The sequence below is a fragment of the Typopeltis vanoorti genome, chromosome 7 (genome assembly GCF_054136105.1).
Source record: "Typopeltis vanoorti isolate ZY-2024b chromosome 7, IOZ_Tvanoo_1.0, whole genome shotgun sequence".
NCBI classification, from domain to species: domain Eukaryota; kingdom Metazoa; phylum Arthropoda; class Arachnida; order Uropygi; family Thelyphonidae; genus Typopeltis; species Typopeltis vanoorti.
Genome location: NC_143555.1, coordinates 135,495,145 through 135,512,557, shown reverse-complemented (window position 1 = coordinate 135,512,557; position 17,413 = coordinate 135,495,145).

Genomic DNA, 17,413 nt, shown 5'->3' with positions numbered 1-17,413 from the left:
TATTGACCTCAGATCTGGATGCCATCCTTGGAGTAAAAGGACCGTTCGTCATTGCTGGAGACTTCAATGCAAAACATCCTGCTTCGAACAGTAAATCTACCAATAAAAATGGTCGCATCCTTTCTAGCTACACAGGATCAAACTATGCTGTTGTGGCTGGACCTTCCGAACCAACACATCTCAATACGTCTGGCAATGCTGACATCCTGGATATAGCCATCCTGCAAGACATTAAACTACAGTACAGCCTTATATCACTAAATGAGCTGTCGTCGGATCACAACCCAATTCTACTGCAATTGGGAGAACAAGAATGCCTGTATCCTCCCTCTCATTCAGGCATATCGTGGGAGAGATTGTCTAAAGCACTTAGGGATCAAATAGGACCCGTCCCACACATAGGCAGACCAGAAGATGTGGAATCTGCAGTGGCTAGCCTCACCCAACAGATTAAGTCCGCTATAATGGTTGCAACCTTCCAGAAACCTGTTCCCAAGCCTGATCGTTTGCCTGAGGACATTATGGACCTGATAAGAGAGAAGAGCAGAGCTAGAAAGAGATTTCATAACACTCGCGCGCCTCAGGACAAGATAGTGCTTAACAGATTAAATGGAGCAGTAAGAGATGCACTTAAAACACACAGAAACCAAGTTTGGGATAAAAAGTTAGCCTCTATCTCACCTATTGATCACTCTATCTGGGTACTATTGAGAAGCATCAAAAATAAAAACAGATCCCTCCCCCCTATAATCTCAAACCAGAGCATAGTTCACACAGATGCGGATAAGGCAGAAGTCATACTAAAAAATCTTGAGGATCAGTGCAAACCTTCTTATAACAACTTAGATTTCAATCATCAGTACAAAATCCACAGACAGGTCAGGCATGCACTAAACCTCCCAGACACCAGTGCTGACCATATTACACCCGCATCACCTGTTGAATTATATGATATTATTAAAAAACTTAAAAACAATAAAGCTCCTGGACCAGACAACATCTCAAACAGGGTGATCAAGCTGCTGCCCAGAAAAGCTATAGTGCACCTGACCAGTATAATAAATTCAATCTTACGACTTCACTATTTTCCTTCCTCCTGGAAACTGGCTGATGTGATTCCTATACATAAGCCAGGCAAAGACCCACACTTACCGCAGAATTATCGTCCAATCAGTCTCATCTCCAATTTGGGTAAGGTTGCAGAGAAGGTCATCCTCTCGCGACTCCAAACCTCAGTAAATGATCTAAACATCCTCCCTAAAGAACAGTTTGGTTTTCGACAACACCATAGTACTACCCAGCAAATCCACAGGATTGTCGAATACATAACCACCAGATACAACTGGCGCCAGTGCACAGGAGCTGTTTTCCTAGACCTATCCAAAGCATTTGACAAAATCTGGCATTTTGGAGTCCTGCACAAACTTATCTCATCCGGTACCTCACTAAAAATGGTTCATTTAATCCATTCATATCTTCAGAATAGATCAATGCAAGTAAATATTAACGGTTCTACATCATCCCAGCGCCACATCTTTGCTGGAGTGCCGCAGGGATCTCTACTGGCTCCATTGCTGTTCTCTATATACATGTCAGACATCCCGCACAATCCGATGACTTCCATTTTGGCCCTGTATGCGGACGATACGGCAATATTAACCAGATCTCTGACCTCATCTCATTACCAGAAAGCTTCAAGAAAACATTCTAAAGCTGGAGGGCTGGTTCTCTAAGTGGAGAATGGAAGTTAACCCCCAGAAAAGCTCAACTGTTCTCTTCTCAAAAAGACCAATGTCTCCTGCAGGAGATGTGTTACTATTCAATACTAAAATTCCCTGGCAGACAGAAACAAATTACCTGGGTGTGATTCTCGACAAAAAGCTATCTTTCAACCAGCACACCAAGTCTGCGTGCACAAAGGCATCTAAAGCCATAGCTCAGATCTACCCGCTAATTAATAGAAATAGCAAGCTCTGCAACAGAATCAAATTGCAACTATACCAGATGATGATTCTTCCTATAATCACATATACCTCTCCGGCCTGGAGCCACACCTCTAATGCTAACATTATCAAAATGCAGCGAGTGCAGAACAAGTGCTTGAGAATGATTCTGAACGCCCCGTGGTATGTTAGAAACAATCGACTCCATAGAGACACAAATATTCCCTATATTTTCTCTTTTCTACAATCCTTAGCATCCAAGTTTTTCCTAAAGACGTCCACACATTCCAACGATTTGGTTCAACAAGCTGCAGCATACGAGGCAACGGACATATTCAAATACAGAAGACCAAAATCTCTATTAGCTGCTATAACGATGCTTAATCTCCATGCCCATTCAGAGCGAGCAAATTGCTAGTAAATTTTACCCTCATTGTAACCACAACAGATAGCGGGGAATATGAAAAGCATTTTGCTTCACCCTTAAAGACATAAATGTCAATTGTCAAAATTGCATTAATTATTTTAGTTATCTATTGTAATTGTCGGATGTTGAAATACTGTGTTATTAATCATTTGAATTGTCGATTGTAATCGTCGGTTGAGCTGGCTATATGTATATATATATATATATATATAGCCAGCTCAATGAATTTAATATAATCATTATTTATAAATAAAACATTTTTGCAAGCTATATATCCCTTTGAAAAATATTAAAAACTTTGAGAAAATTGAAAGTTTTGTTTAAAAATCTTTCTTTATTTAATCCACCTATTAAATTTGAACAGTTGAATTATATATATAAAATACTGAAATGAATTGCATTAATTATGAGCGGGGAAATGGAATCAATCCAATACCTTTGGAGGGTAATGGATGGCAATGCTGTAGCCAATGAAGTTCTAACTGAGGCTCGGCTATTGCTGTTACCCTCCTGCCATGATCAGAGCTTTAATAATTTAATAGCTCATTAACACCTTATCCATACACTGTCCTCTACAGATAACGGGGAATATGAAAAGCATTCTTGCTTCGCCCCTTTAAGCCAGTCCTTATAAGGATATAAGGATTGCATTAATTATGAGCGGGGAAATGGAATCAATCCAATACCTTTGGAGGGTAATGGATGGCAATGCTGTAGCCAATGAAGTTCTAACTGAGGCTCGGCTATTGCTGTTACCATCCTTCCATGATCAGAGCTTTAATTAATAATTTAATAGCTCAATAACACTTTATCCCTACTCTGTCCTCTACAGATAACGGGGAAGATGAAAAGCATTATTGCTTCGCCCCTTTAAGCCAGTCCTTATATAAGGACTTGCATTAATTATTTTAATTATCTATTGTAATTCTCGCATGTTGAATACTGTGTTATGTTATGTTATTAATCATTTGAATTGTCGATTGTAATCGTCGGTTAAGCTGGCTATACACACACACACACACACACACACATATATATATATATATATATATATATATATATATATATATTGCCATATAGATACCAAGTTATTTTTAATATAAACCTGGTTTTATTTACTCTATTTCCCAAGTAAGCAAACAGACAAGTCAGTCAAGTTTGCGCCTGCAAGTGTTGCAAGTCTTGCTGATCCTGTACGTAGTGCAAGACCAAGGCAACTCGTGGTAAAAACTTTCCACACACACACACACACACACACACACACACACACACACACACACACACACACACACACACACACACACACACACACACACACACACACACACACACACACACACACACACACACACACACACACAAACACACAGATATATATATATATGTATAGTTGACGAATTGTGTGATCGTCCGATGAGATTTGCTGGTTATGTATCAGTGATTATGGTGTGAAGTTATCGAATATACGAATCGATTGTATAGTCGATCTGAAATTGCCTACAATAGATGATTTTGTATTCTAGTGTTTGTTGGAAGTTGGATGAAAACATAGCACTCGATCTGCTTAAAAAAACTATTTAAGAAATTTGAAGTCGACTGGCCAGGTTATTACTTAAACCTATATTCAGTGACAAATAGTGACCTTGAAGAGGTAAGCACGACAAAATGGATTATGACACCCCTAATACAGAGACCCTTCAAGCATCGTTAAAGAGAAGGTACCTCCAATCATCCTACAAAACAAAACAAAAAAAAAATGGACAACGCCATATCAATCATGAAGGGTCACAATATTGCCTACTCATGGGCTAAAAATTCAGACGAGGGCATGTTTCAGCCCCACACAATAGGAGACTATCGTCATATAACCAGGGTAATGGACAACCTCAACGTGCAATATCACACATTCTCCCTTAGTCGGAAAAAATCTAAAAGTTGTTCTGAGAGGAGTTACTGACGATATCACTACTGTGGGGGTGACAGATCTCAGCTGTAACGGTTTGCTTACGGTCAAAGTGAACAGAATGTTTAGAATGAGAAAAGACCGATACCATTTGTTTCGGTGGAAATTCAAAACTCTCATAATACTAATTATGAATTAACATCGATCTGTGGGCTCAGGATGACGTCTGAACCTTTAAGAAAAAGAACATCAGCAGGGCAGTGCCACAGATGTCAGACATATGGCCATGGTAAAAAATTATGTAGAGCTAATTATACGTATTTGAATTGTGAAGAGAACCACGTGATTAGTACCTGTACAAAGCCTAGAACCACACTGGCCAGATGTGCCATCTGCAATAGCCCTCACTTGTCAAATTACAAAGGATGCACCTACTATCAAAAAAAAAAAAAACAGACTGGTAGTAAAAAAGAATCAAACTTCCTCCCAACCTCGCACACAACTGAAGAAAGCAGAATTTTCTCAGACTCAAAAAAAAAATTTTTAAATCGAGAAGATACACATCATGTGAACAAAACGTACGCTGAAGCACTTCCCCTCACGAAAGCAACATACCAGGATCCAACACATCCTAACCTGACTGCGATCATTACTGCTTCTCTCGCTTCCATGCTTCAAGGTTCCAGTAAATCAAACCCATCACTAACCTCTACAAAAAGAATCCTTCAAGAAATTCAATCTATCTTAACAGCACTTACTCAATTATGATTAGAAATAAATTTTGTTCGAAGTTCCTTTTAATTGTTGCTTGGAATACCAATGACCTCTACAACTGGACCTCTACGACGTCTACAGAAATGGCAGACTGGATTACAGAGTCGATGGCGTTGTAATTTTTGATAAAAACTATATTAAACACAATCCAATAACTAATCCACCAACCACACAGTTAGAGATCACAGGCATTGACGTCTACACCAACACAGCTTGTAAGCTCCAAATCTATGCTGCTTACAACTCACTAACCAAATTTTATTGGTTGTTGATTTATACGCCATTCAAGACTTCAAGAGTCCATCATCATTGCTGGGGATCGGAATACCAAGCATCCACCTTGGAATAGTAATACAACCAATAAAAACGGTCGCATACTTTATAATTGCATATATTCGAACTACATTCTGTAGTTCGAATATATGCAATTGTGCAAAAGTGGATGGGCCTACCGAGTCTACTGATTATTCCTCGTGACAGATCTGATGTCTTACATATTGCTAGATATTGTTATCCTACAGAACGTCAAATACCAAACCAAGGTACAATGACTGAATCAGCTATCCTCAGATCATAACCCTATCTTACTTAAATTAGTCAATCAAGAACAATTATATCCCCTCATTTCTTCATAGCTTGGGAATGATTATCAAAAGTTTTTCCTCAATTCATTGGTCCAGTATCCAACATAAAATCAAAGGAAAAGATTGACAAAACAATAGAAAACCTCACTAATCAAATCAACATAGCACTGGCAGCAGTCACCAAAACGACAACTATCCACAAGCCTAACCGTCATCCAGAAGATATGAACAAAATTAGAACAAAGCCTCGAAAAGATATCATAACACACGTGCTTCATACGATAACAACTCCTCAAGCAATTAAACGGTGCAGTCAGAGAAGCTCTCAAAAATCACATAAACCAGCAGTGGGAAAATAAAGGATCATCTCTTAGTTCTCAAAATCACTCTATCTGGAAATTCGTAAAAAATCTCAAATACAAATCTCTCCTATGCAATCACAAGGTTTCGCACACACTAACGATGAAGCTATAGTACGCAATATGGAAAAACAGTGCAGTATAGCATACGAAAATTTAAACATCAATCATGTTTAGAAGTTGCATCGTCATGTTAGACTCACGCTAAAACCACCTGACAATAAGTTAAATGTGATTATTCCTACTTCACCAGCAAAAATAACCAACATGATCATGTATCTCAATGACAAACTCCAGGTTCGGATGTCATCACGAACAAAGTGATCAAATTGCTACCACGCAAAGCTATAGTGCATCTTGTCAACATAATAAATGCAATCCTAAGAATACAATATTTCTTTCCTTCCTGAAAAATAGCGGACATTATTCCAGCTCAAAAGCCGGGAAAAGACCCACGTTCGCCTCCTAAATATCAGCCCCCATCAGTCTGCTATCCAATCTAGGAAAAATTGCCGAAAACGTTATCCTCTCCAGACTTCAAGAATCAACGGACACATTAAATATCGTACAATGTGGACATATGCGGCATTTGTAGGAATCACAATACCACCCAACAAATTCATCGTCCAGTAGAATATATTGCTATGGGTTATAACTGGAAGTAACACACTGGTGCTGTATTCTTTCACAGCAAAGGCTTTTGATAAAATCTGGCACTATGGTTTGCTTTACAAACTTATCATCACTAAGATATCCATGAATATGATAAGTTTAATCAAGTCACACCTTACTGATAGAAAAATGCAGGTCAAATTGATGGCCGAACTTAGAATTTTGGCTGGAGTTCCACAAGGATAATTACTGGTCCTGCGTTTGTTTTGTTTGCAATCTAAATGGCCGATATTCCAGAACCCGGTACTGTTGCAAAAAGGTGAAGGTTAACGATTTTTGTACTCCCCGTTGTTTGAATCTGAGTATACCTTGGTAGGAATAATTTATGAGTATTTAGCTCGTCCTAAGGGGAGCTAAATACTCATAAATTATTTCTACCAGGGTATACTCAGATTCAAACAACAGGGAGTATAAAATCATTAAGCTTCACCTTTTGCAACAGTACCATTATGCATAATAAATGCAGAATATTTGTTATTTTAGTTCCTTTGATCAAAAACTATTATATTTGTTGAATGTGAAGAAATTAGAGAGTATGTTTAATGAGATTGAATTTTTAGAATATGTTCAGTGATAATAATGGTACTTGTAGAATACATGACTTAATCACGGGAGAATTTAGAGTGTAGATATTGTGTAGATAATCTTTTATCTACACAAAGAACTTTACAATTTAAGTAAATAAATTTACAGTTTATTAAATATGTTTGCGTACATGACCAGCAGTATTTATTTGTTCCATAATTCTCCATCAAAGATTGAGTCAGTCTTTAAGAACTGATTATACCAGGTAAATGGCATCTGACATTTAAGCGATACTAATGACATCTATGGTAATCTCGTACATTTGTAAATGCAATTTTACACGCTGGCTATACGTTGTTGAAATTAATTCAACTAGACGATCATGTGCAGCCAGTCAATGCTATCCACAGCTATCAATAAAGGAAATGTTTAATTTCTTTTATTGATAGCTGTGGATAGCATTGACTTATAGCATTATTTATATATTTATATTATTATTATTTATTATTTATATACTTATAGCATTATTTATATATTTATATTATTATTATTTATTATTTATATACTTATAGCATTATTTATATATATATATATATATATATATATATATATATATATATATATATAGACTCAAATATGACTATAAGTAGTTGAATTACGATAGAACCAAACTGTATGTGAAATAAATTCAACACTTTATAGGAATAATAAATATTTTATGAGAGTCTATCACTTGGGTTATTTTTAAATATAGAATACGATTATTTTTTATCCAACAAATAACGATATCTGAAACTTTAAATATTGTTATTTGATGGATAACAAATGTGGTGCTCTTTCATCGGGGTTTGTAAGAAGAGACACACACAACAATTTATCTCTTATCTAACTGATGCTTCGACAGGACTCTTAATCCTGTGTGTAAAGTCTGTATATCTTTACAGACAGGATTTAGAAAATTCGGTTGTCCCCTATTGACGCATACATAACAAGAGCAATCAGAAATCCCATTGATGACAGCACTTACAGAATGATTTGCATTACTTGAAACTGTGTGGTGGATGTCAACCGACGTTAGTAAGCTTAAATTATGAAGTTTGACGTGAAAAGATTTCCAGTGCATATTATATTGGTGGGAATATGGTAGGAGAAATTTATGAGGTAGGGGATTTTGCAGTTATGGTAGATAGGAAACTCAAGTTGCTAATTTGGAATACACCTCAGAAGATAATTGCAATGTTGAAACGAACATCGACACGTAAGCATAAGGAATTCATTTTCCCTCTTTCTAAAACCTCGATATTACCCAAAATGCCATACTGATTCAGTCTCCTGAATTCCAATGGGATAAAAAAAGCGCGAAAAGGGTGAAAAGAGTTAGAATGATTACTTATGGATTAAGGAATTTAGATCATGAGTAGAGATTGGAAGTATGTGGAATGTACACCCTGGTCAGTCGTAGAAAGAGGGATAATATGAGGTAAGAAGGATGACACATCTGACTGGGTGTTATAAGATGTCTGATAAAATATTTCGTTATATGGTTAGTGAGCTAAACTGTTCTCACGTACAGCAGTAAGTGAGTGGAAGAGTGTGCCTTATAAAGCAGGGAGGCTTCCAGTGCGAATGAATTTAACAGAAGGTGTGAAAATTTGCTTAGGTGATCTGCGGTCTACATCAATAAGTCTTTATTACAATAATACTTCAGGCAAAAGTTCTCTTTTGATTGGTATGATTTTCTACATTAAATCGGAGCGTGATATGGGTAAACATTGGTTAATATGACCTGTCAACGTCCACATGAAACAATCATCAGTAATGGAATTCATGGCCGCTGTTTAGCTTGTTAGAATTCCCCAGCTTCTAAAATTCTTCCTTATTTTCTTGATGTTTTGTCAAAATATGCAACGCCTCAGAAGTCATTGATAAACTTGAATTCAAAGAATGATTTCCGCCTACTTCCTTTCTTATACAACAAGAAAGGAAAAGCGATGATACGACAAGTATACAAGTATGTACGAAAGCACCTAATAAAAGAAAACGGCTCATCATGACCGCTAATTCTGAGATAACATTATGCCATCCAAGAAAAGAAAAAAAAATAGAGAATTCATCTAATCTCATATTTCTTCCATTTCCTGTTAGGTTCAATTGACACCTGCTTTAACGAATGAGTCTGGTGCCACAAAGAAACGGCAAGCATTGGGTAACATGAACGGAGTCTCAGTCGAAGATCGAAGGTCATCAGATATCGGAGTAAGAAGCTTCTCTTGTTTCTTATATGCTACATGATATATTTCAACAAGTATATACTCGGTAATATAATCTATAGATAATATATTAATATATTTTGTCTTTGAACACTTCTGCCGAAGTATATTTCTGGGCAACGTACTTATACATTTGCCGAGAATATAAATATTAAAATATGTCATCCAGTATATAGGAGACCGTATTTACAAGCCAGTTTATTTTTATATATATATATATATATATATATATATATGATCGTGACATATATATATACAAATGTCACGATTTTAAATACTGCCTTGGAGATTTAGAATATTTATATTTACAGTTTTTTTTGATTAGAGGATGCTGAAAAATAGGAAATAAAGCTATACCTTACTCCATACATGACCAGTTATATATTTAATTCACACATCCAATGTCGTATCCATATTGCATCTTCAATTATTTTAAAAGTAAAATATTAGACTACGTCATTTTAAAAAGTACGCATTTATAGTTTTTCATAGTTTTCTGAATGTGACGCATTGCCTATACAATATTCATAGGAAATGCCTCAACACCTTTGTATGTATCATAATTAAGGGCATCAGATTTAATCCAAAAACTCTTTGGTGTCTTCAGAAACAGAGCAACATATAAGCGGCATATTGTACGGTCTATTTTAAACATGAATCTTCAAATTCATAGCGAAGATTCACCCCTCCACCAGCCCCATCAAATGACCTCTAACTGTAAAAGACAGAGAACCTGCAATCTGAAGAAAGCAGATTGAAATACTTCTACATGCAAGAAAATTTATATGAATTTATAAATGAATTTATATTCATTGAAGAAAGTCAAATTAAAAACAGTTTTACGTATGTTCCTTTTTTATTTAAAGTACATATTTATATCATTATTTTTCAGAACTTGGCTGACTATTATGCTAGAGGTGGGCATCAAAATCTTTGAGGTGTTCAGGTGATCCAAAAACGTTGAGAAACACAGCATTAAACGCTTGATTTATAAAGCCGACAAATAGTCCTTATAGGGACTGCTTAAAGGGACGAAGCAAGAATGCTTTTAATCTTACCCGTTATCTGTAGAGGACAGTGTAGGGATAAGGTGTTATTGAGCTATTAAAGCTCTGATCATGGCAGGGGGGTAACAACAATAGCCGAGCCTCAGTTGGAACTTCATTGGCTACAGTATTGACATCCATTACCCTCCAGGGGTATTAATCACCGCATCTCACGGTCGATTTTCCAACCGCCGACAAACAGTCCTTATAGTCCTTATAAGGACTGGCTTAAAGGGGCGAAGCAAGAATGCTTTTCGTCTTCCCCGTTATCTGTAGCGGACAGTGTAGGGATAAGGTTATTGAGCTATTAAAGCTCTGATCATGGCAGGAGGGTAACAGCAATAGCCTAGCCTCAGTTAGGACTTCATTGGCTACACCATTGTAATCCATTACCCTCCATGGATCGCCGACAAACAGTAGTTTTTCGTTCATCATTACTAATAATGCAATACAAAAAAAAAAATAAAAAGTGTAGGTATTAATTTCAGAAAAAAAAATCTTTACATTTCGCCGATCGCAATAATAAATTTAATTTTAATTTTATAAATATTTCATAATAATAAATTGCAGATTTGGCAAGATATTTGTCGTTATAATGTTGAAATCCTTCATGGGTAATGACGCTACGTATGACACAGAAAGATACACATTACTCGGTATCTTATTACACTGTTTTTATATATTGTTGCAATAATTTGCAAAATTGGGATATTAAAAATATTCCGAATTTGATGTGTACCCTTTAATTAACGGCATTTTCCTGAACTTCGAACGGTAAATTATTCCCTCAAAAGATGTCGTAATGTCACCTATGGTACGACAGTGGTGCAATTCGTGTTGACAAAGACATGAAGACATGTCATAAAACACCCATAATGCATTATTTAAGCGTGTTGTCTATTCGGAGTACATTTTTGGCTGTGCACCCAAAGGTGCAGATCCTGTCCACACATTAAAGCATACTCAGTTAAGCAATGAAATAGAGAAAAAAATTATTACTAGCCACTTTTACTAAATAAGGAAATTACGACGTTTGTTCTTCAATATAGTAAAGTAAACACCAATAGACGTCGCTCTTAAAGTGTGCTTCTTGTTGTTCATAAGTTGACTATCGGCATTATAACAATGAATGACATCACCAACGGCTATTGACCGAACCGTAACACTTCAGTAGTATCTGAGTGAGGAGATATACAGATTGAAACTAAAATTATAATATTTTATATGAAGATTATAAATGTGAGGCTATTAATAACATAATAATTAATAGTTAAATATTTAAACACAGGGTAAGTAAACAAGGGTAATTTGAAAAAAAAAAAACACTCAACCAAACATCTTTAATCTGTGTGATCACAGGGTATTTTGATCTTCTGATCCGTAAAATTATAAGTACATCTTGATAAACTCGATGAATTTTACCGATCGATTGTTATCTCAAATGCAATATCCGTTTGCTTCCTCCTCGGCAAGTCAACCCTATTGAACATCTGTGGAATGAACCGAAATGTCGGATGAGGTCAAACAACGTCCGCTCAACAATAGTCCAGGTCCTTATTACATGACTACAGGAAGAATAGTCCATCCTCCCAGTGATTACTATCGTGCGTTTGTGGAACGTATGTCCAGTAGGACTGCTGAAGTACGTATTCATAAGAATATAACTGTCCATTACCTGGGTGGCAAGTTTATTAGGAACAGCATTTAATAACAAGTGAGAAACATTTACCTTACGAACAGCCTATATTCTCTATTTGACAACTTTGTCACAAAGACATCGCCCAATTCTTGCAGTTAGATGGTGAAAGATTCTTGTTGTAACCTATTCAATGAAAGCAACAATATGAATCTTTGCCCGTGCATCAATGAAGTTTATCTGGACTGAGGTATAGACAGCGAGTTGGCCGCTGAAGTAAATGAAATTCGCCGTCATGTTTCTCGAACTACTTGAACACGCTACGCACTCTCTGGCATGGCGCATTTTTTTGCTGAAAATATGATTTCTAATAGGTAAACTGCAGCCATGAATGAGTGAACATCATCAGAGACGATATTAAGATAAGATATGACATTCATGCGGTGTTCAACTGGGGCATATGGGGAACTAACGTGTACCGAGAAAACATTCCACACACCATTACACCCCTTCCACTAGCCTGAATAAGATTTTTCTGCTATTTGACAGGATGAGTCCATCACCTCGTTGATGTTACGATATTATAATTATACCATCAGCATGATACAGTACAAATCGGGCTCATCAGACCCGGGGATATTTTCCCAGTCGCCAGATATCAAGTGTTTGTAATCACGTGCCTACCATAGCTGCATCTGTTGTATGCGAAGAACCTCGAGATAGTATTCTGACTAACCTGCAGTATTTAGTTATGACTTCACTGGTCGTGTCACTCCTGTCCCATTTCACAATTCGTTCCTTTCTTCTCAGACTTAGAGCACCAGTTTTCTAGTTAATCATAATGTTTAATTCAGTATATGTTCACACGTAGCCATTCGGGCAAGGAAATGCTTCCGAAGTTTCGAAAAGAAATACAACAACCGTATAAGACTGGCTAAAAGTTGTGTCACACGTTCATGGCGTATTAGACAAGATTCGAGTCCGGTTCGTTTTTTGTATATGGAATTTGATGTGTGTGTTGAACACGTACAAAAACGTATGCATGTTGAATACACTTCAGAGAGTGCCTGCTCAATGATTTGATGTTCCTAAATTTATGCTTAGCCCATTTTTCCAGAACAGAGTAATGTTACTAGCTCTGTGGTCTTTTAACCGACCGTCATAAGCTAACAGCAATATTCAGTTGATATTCACAGTGGATTAATAACTACGTTAGTTTGACCTAAATGGCATTCAATATATACACAATAAATGGCAATAATATTTCATTTATAGCTAAAGAAGTATAAACGTTTTTTCAAATATAATTTAAAATATTTTATATATTCTCTCTTTTCATGTATTCTCCGCTTGCTCTTTTTCGTCTTATTTCTTATACAGGTAAAATTAAGATCATTGATTCATTTGTTTCTTCCCTCTTATTCTTTTAGCGTTACCTAAGAAATTTTGTATTGCAATTTTATTAAACACAGTAGTCTTCTAAGTAAATGCAACGAACAAAATTAGAATTTGATATTTTATTTCTATAACACGAATGTCCAAAAATATGTCCTAAGAATATCTCTCATAAATATATTTAATTTTTAGGACAGATCACCTTCATTGTCTTTTTTTTTGCGCAGCTATACTATCGACTCACCTGTATAAGAAATAATACAGCTCACTCAAAGGAGCCTAATTTAAAGAGTCTTAGACGATGTTGCAAGATAAGAAAACCATCTTTAAAATTGATGAAAGTTGATTTAATTTCTTCAGTAGATTTTTAGTTAACCTGCCAGAAAAAACTACAACAATCGCACTATAAACATAACCCATCCTAACACATTTTCATTAGTTTTTTTTTCTTTTCTTTAATCTGTTATCGTTTTAAGCCAAGGTTTACATTCTTGGTAGTCGTTATACCTTCTTAGGCATTTAAAGTAAACAAATGACTCTGGAAACTATTTACTCATCCTATTACCTATTTGTAGCAGTCAATAAAGGTTAAAGAATGAAACGTTTCAAGCAATCTGTAACTTTCTGTTTTTCCGACATAAATGGTTTTGCCTAAAAGCGATGTGTCCGACCTCTCAGTATCTCTGGTGTAGTAGTGAAGATTTTAGAGAAGTTGGTAAGAACTCACATACAGAAATGGATAGACAAACATGATAAACTCTGTAAGGAGCAGAATGGGTTTAGTAAAGAAAGGTCATGATTTATTAATTTACTAAGTTTTATGACAATTTTACGGCCGATTTGGATAAAGCGAACGGATACACTATGATAATGTTGGACTTTTCCAAGGCATTTGAGAGGACACCACACGAAAGATTGTTGCATAAACTGAAGAATATAAGGGATTTGAATATAAACTATTGACTTGAATCTGAGGATGGTGTTGAGAGACAGATATCACAAAAGTGGTACACAGTGGGTGTGAATCTGCCAGATTTAAGATGACCAGTGGTGTGCCTCAGGGTTCAGTCCTTGGGTCATTATTGTTCAATCTATACATTAATGACACCAAGTTAGGATCTAATATCACAGGTGGAATTGTTTGCCGATGATGCGAAGATAGGCACGGCAATCCAGGATACCACTGAAACTCGGCACTTACAAAAATGATTTGAATAGACTGGAAATTTGGGCAAACGAAAATGGCTATCAGTTTAAGTTTGTAAGTTAAAGTTATGCACTTTGGCATGATTAGAGTTTCAGCGGCATATTATATTAGCGAGGTTATGTTATAAGAAACTGTGGAGGCATGGACTCGTGGCGTATTGGTGAATAAGAATTTGAAGTTCAAAGGTCACATACCAAAAGTTGCAAATACAACCCAGAGGATAATTGGTGTGTTGAAGCAAACCTTGACATTTAAGGATAAGGACGTCATTTTGCTACTTTAAAGGCGTTGATAAGACCACACCTGCATTATTGTGAGCAGATTTGGTCTCCCAGGTTCCAAGGGAATAAAGAAGCCGTGGTAAGGGTGCAAAGAAGAGTAACAAAGATTATATCCGGATTATGGGATTTAGATTATAAGGACAGATTGCGAGTATGTGGATTGCAGAAATCTGGTTAACAGGAGCAAGATGGGTGATATGGTAAAGTTTAGAAATAAATATGTGTCAATAATTATTCAGATTTTCTGCGTTATCGTAAATGTGAAGATAGTAATATTTGTTTCTTATTTCTACGCATAAGTATTATGAAGAAAAGGCAAATCTCCCTATTTTTCCAATATCAACGATCCTTAGATGGTAATGCAGTGGATGGAAATATCTTGGTAAAATAAAGTATATACACTAATAATGCTGTCTCATTTCTGTTGATTATTTTTAATTAACGAGAAAGCTGGTTATCTATTTTTGATTGAATTATTAACTTACAAGTTAAATGATATTTTTGCTTGGAATCAGTAGTAGGTCAAATTTACATTTATTTCCTTAAAGTTATTTATGTTTGTTTAACTTCAAATCGAATATAAAGCATTTGTTATTATGCAAATTCATTTGACTGATGCTGCTACATATACGAGTATAATATGCTTCATTCTTTCCATTTGCTTTTTTTTCTTGTTGTTTTAACTAATCGTGCATGTTAGAGAAACTCTTGTAGAAAACGAGAGTATATTTTACGGTTTCTGACATCATCTGAGCAGTGCCAAGGTTCATGCAATATTCCATTTTCCTGTACCGATGACACACACACACACACACACACACACACACACACACACACACACACACACACACACACACACACACACACACACACACACACACACACACACACACACACACACACACACACACACACACACACACACACACACACACACACACACACACACACACACACACACACACACACACACACACACACGAGCTGATATTTATATCAAAAGCAATAAAATATTTTATCATGAAAAAATTACGCTCTTATATTGCCTCACTTGCGAATAAAACCTAAAAGCAGTTTATTCATTAGAATTAAATATATGTTACTACCAAATTTTTTTGCAATAATCATCCTTGACTTATAATAACATAGGATACTTAAAATATTAGTCCATGAAAATAGTCATTTCATCTTGATATTTGTCTATACTCGGTTCCCGTAATATTTTTATGGCGAAAAATACTAATGCCATAAGACCATTCACTATAATAATCATTTAATTTGTGGGTGTGTTCGTTCCAGTCGAAAGATATTGTTGTATCTGGAAAATACTTCAAAAAGTAAGTTGGGTAATTTTGCTTAAATTAAATGTTATGATATTTATTTCGTGCAAAGCCCATTTGACATCCATTTTGATATTAGACAAAATCTTGTAGGTAGAAAAGCGATTACTAAGCGTGAAACAAAGACAATTCATTCGATATATATATATATATAAGGATTGTAAGCCTTGTAAGGTTTTATTGTAATAACATTTCAAATGAGAGATTTTTATGACAATCGTCAAAACAATTATATTTTTGTGATAATAGAAATTTATAAAACAATTGTAAAATTTATATTAATTGAGATATTTTAAAATTTATTTTGATTAGTTTTATATTTGTTGTAAAATTTCTTATTTTTCTAAAACACCTGTCTAATATTAGTAACGCTATCATTGATAATAAAGACATTAAAACAGAAACAGAATAATTGCAAGGGTAATGTTACAGGTGCCATCTTGAAAAAAATAAATGTGTTAATCAAATATGAGAAACTGTGGTTTTGTAACTTAGTTGCTGGATTAATCAACAGAGACGTAATTAAACTTATTAAATTGCCGATTATTTTGTATTTAAGAACAGCAGCACAGGTAAGTGGACTGTAATTGCAACGAGGGCGATTCATTAGGCCTAACAGCCGCTAGGATCGCCATTGTTAGCACATCTATTTCAAATCCATATAATTGCAGGATTTACTTGCGTATAAATGCAAGTAAATCCTGCAATTATATGGATCCGAGAAAACCCTCACATATTCTCTGGATGAAGAGCTAGCACTTATTCTTGTAAATAAACTTCAAAGGGAGTTTAAGCTCAAATGGCCATCAAACATGATAGATCCTGACATCATTATACACTCTCTAGATAAAGGGCTGGCATTCAGCTTAATAAAGAAACTCCTTAAGAAGTTCGAGCTTGAATGGCCCGGCTTCCTCAATTTTTACTCTTTACCAGAGACTGATGAAGATCAAAATGCAGACGCTCCTGAAATGGAGGTACAATTAAATCTAGTAATCTCGGATTCTACTCATTCAAATCAAGATGAGACGCTCGCATGCAAAAAAGCGCA